Source organism: Stegastes partitus, unplaced genomic scaffold, assembly GCF_000690725.1.
Source record: "Stegastes partitus isolate 25-593 unplaced genomic scaffold, Stegastes_partitus-1.0.2 Scaffold333, whole genome shotgun sequence".
In the NCBI taxonomy this organism is placed as follows: domain Eukaryota; kingdom Metazoa; phylum Chordata; class Actinopteri; family Pomacentridae; genus Stegastes; species Stegastes partitus.
The window spans coordinates 469,704-473,688 of NW_007578064.1; positions in this window are offsets into that span (position 1 = coordinate 469,704).

Below are 3,985 nucleotides of genomic sequence, written 5' to 3' on the forward strand. Positions count from 1 at the left end.
GCAGCCCTGTAATCCAATATATTTTTGTCAAATCTAGCTGTCTATCTGACTGCTGAAAAAAGCATCCGGTGTTCATACACAACCCTGGCTCTATTAATGGGGAACAAAGGTTCCCTGACGGAACCACACAGCAATATTCCAGCGTGTGCTTGTTCCCGCTTGTGCATGCTGTTAATCGTGCACAGGACGGGGGGAAAGGGATGGAAAAATATGTGACAGTGAATGCATAGGGGATGGTAAATCTGGCACATGCTAACATAGCTAAATATCAATAATCCTCCTCCAGATTCACAGACTCCACCTCTAAATCCAGCACAAGAGCGTGGACACACATGTGGAGCCCATCAGTTAACTGTGACGTCCACACAGCACGATCGAGGGTAGGGACCGTCACGGTTTGGTCCTGCTTATTGTGGGTCAGTGTGGTTATCTCCCGCTGCGAGGATGCAGTGGAAATAGAAATGAGCCCAGCATGTCGAGACATACTGTGGCTTCCATTATATATGCTTTGTCTGCCTTCAGGATAGAAAGCCATATGCAGTGAGAAACCTGATTGTGGCACTCTGTTCTTCCTTCAGCGGCTGTAAATGTATTTATTGTCGGACTGGAAATCCATGTTATATTTGCTCAAACTTCCAGGTCTTTTCTGTATCTATAATGTAGATTGCGTTCATGTTTTTATTTTTCAGCTTGTATCTATTAATGACATAAAAACTGTACAGTTCAGTGAATCCTTCCCACATCACAGGAGAAAGCGTTATCCATATGGGGTTAGGGATTTAGATCTGATAGCAGGTAGGTAAGGATTTCCTGCATACATCTTTTCTTGTGATGGCAGACTTTCTATTATTAATTTGACTCATTTGCACTGATTATTGTTCCACATGAGCTGTTCAGAAATGTAGAATTCATAGCAACAGTAGTAAATGGCTTTATCTTGCACTGCCGACGGTGGTAGGAAAAATGTACATCATCAGATGGAGATCATGTCAAAGTAAAATCCAGCCTTTGATCTGGAAGATAAAGGGGAAAGCATGGCAGAGATATAAACTAGCTTCAATATAAGGTTGTGCAATGTATATGTGAATAAGTAGTTCACTGGATTAATGTACATTTATGTTGTTGTGAGATTTTGGTAAGCACCTGTTTTTTTATGGACAAGTGATTAATCAGTTGATCCAGTATTGACATTGCATTTTTTTTCTTTCTTTCTTTCTTTTTTTTTTTTTTTTTTAGAGATTACAATAAATTTCTCATAGGAAAAAGCTGTCAACGCCTGCTGGTCAGTAGGCATGCGGATAACATAGCTGAATAGGTCCCACCTAAACTAATCATGTTAGAGTGCTGTGAGCAGCTCAGGTTACATCATCCTACACACACACACACACACACACACACAGGAACACTTACAAACACACAACTGTCTCTCTATCTTCCTGAGGACATTCACTGACCTCATGCATCTCCTAACTGCTGGATCTAAACTTGACCATCACAACTAAATGCCTGACTCCAACTTTAATATCTATCTATCTTAAAATCTAATTATTTGTAACCTTATTAACATGTCCATTTTGTATATTTAATATGCTAAAAGACACATAATGAGCGAGATAAGACGTCAACATCATGACTAAACATTTCTGCCTTGAAACTGCAGTTCACCAATAACAGTTTCTAAAACACGGATTCAGACTTCCAGTGTTTCATATGTAACAAGCCGAAGGAACCAATCCTGTCAACTTGCAGCCTCCCGCATTATCATTCTCTTTCAGAACCGCTTTCGGTTTCCAACATATGTGGCTGAATTACTCCAATATTACAATTGCCATTGTGTAGCATGGTGGAGTTGTAGGTGAGCTGGTGTGCTCAAGCTGCAGTGTGGCAGAGCGGTGGGCGGACAGAGAGGAGGGAACTTTATAGGTCTGCAAAACAACCGTGTAGACGTAGATCGGACCTCTTTAAAGGCTGAAAAACATGACTTTCGTGAACTACTAGTTTTGATGCATATAAATCGGTTTTAAGGAGATCAATTTGATCTACCAGAATCTTGGAACCTTCAACCAACTCTTTGAAGGAGTGAGGACTGGCCAAAATATCCTCACTGCTCTGGTTTTAAAATTTGTCCACACAAGCAGAAAGACGTGTGCACACACATACAGGCATAAAGTACATTTTCCTGTGGCCATGTGTGTGTGCGTGGGAGGCAACTCTTGCTAACTTGCAGGTGCTACTATCAGCTCCACTCTGTCCAGAACGCAGTATTTACATTAGCTGTGACAGTTGGCGTCTCACAAACTGCAGCAATCGAAACAGGATGAGCAAATGTCACTCAAAAATATTGTCGGCGTTCATGGACACCGGAGAGATTTTTACAAATCCTCTCAAATTGTGCTAGCGATAGGACATAAAGGTTCAAATTCACAGAAAGATTAGGGAGAAAAAAAACCCATAATCCATAATAACCTTTAATCCCATAGTGTGCTTTGCACTGTTGCACCATGCATCGCTACTATAACAGTCGGCCCAGTTTTATCTGTATCTTTCAATCTGCTCTTTCTTCACTTCCCCTGCGTGTTCACTTTGCTCAGGATGCCCTCCCTGTCTCCTTGTGAAATGCTAAGTAGTCGTCCCCCTTTAACCCTGCCCTTCTCTCAAAAGCTAAAGTATCTTTGGTGTGCTGTTTGCCAAGAGCTATAAACAAGTGTAATAGAATTGCAGAGGGGTTAGCCGAGATAGCCGACTGTGCATCTCCCATCACCCCTGGCTCCCCAGCCGTGTGCTAACAAGCCCAGCAGCATCATTGCGAATTCATAACAAGTCGCACCAATGTGGGTCATCTCTGCTGCCTCCACATCTTCCCCGTTGCCCCTCCTTCTCCCCGTTTTCCTCTTCATACTTTTTTTTTTTTTTTTTTGCACACCTGTTTGCCTATTTGACAAACATTATTTGTCTCAGCTGTGCTCCAGACTTGAGTAGGTAAAATTATTCTCCTGCAAGTCCACCCAACACAAAGGGGGGATAAAATGATTACTAATGTGTTTGTCACCTGCACAAGCAAGAGCTTAATTAAAGAGAGCACTCTGAAGTTGGATACTTATGGGGGGGAGGAGTGGGGAGAATGATTTAAAAGAAAGCTTTTTAGAATTGCTGCCATTTTACTTGTGTCATCTGTTTGATTTGTTGTGCAACATACTGAATCCGCCGTGTCCTCCGGGGATTCAGACATTACTACTAAAATAGCAATGCACTGCTGTTGTGACAAACGTGCTTTTTCCTTGTTGACAACATGAAAAAAAAAAAAAAAAGAAATGAAATGACTCAGGGGAAAAAAGGTATGTTTACCATATGTCATGTTTTTGTCTTCCATGCTCTGTATAATGGACAAAATATACCATAGTCTGGTTATTTATACCCACAGAAGCACCATACAGAGCCTCAACCGCAACCATGAGACAGCTGACACACTTTGTCCATGCAAGGAGCTGGTACACAAGCTGTCACTTAAAAAAATAAAGTTATAATCAAAGTCCATTAAAGCGCTTTGTAACGATGTTTTATGCTTTGTTTTTGTTTTTTTCATTATCATCATGTATAATATTATTTCTAACATAAATTAGCCACTGCTTTCCTAGTCAGCAAAAACTAAATCACCTTTAATCATGTTGACACTAGCGAAAAGGGAAATGTTGTACATTAAATGTACGCCTGGTATCCTCATTACATATGACTTTGCTGTTATACAGATCAACCCTTGAGACTGTTTTCCTAATCAGCATCGACAAAGTCCTCACAGTACATCAGACCCAACCATCAGGTGCTGGCTAATGATGCCTTTTTAATTCCTCAAGAGGAGTCATTAGTTGATTCAGATATTTATGGGGTCTGAAAAGGAAGATGCATTCAGGCAGAGGAGGAGGGGGGGCCGCTCAGATAAATGTGCCAGTGAAAATATGAATATGAAAATGTACTGTGATCCAGGGGC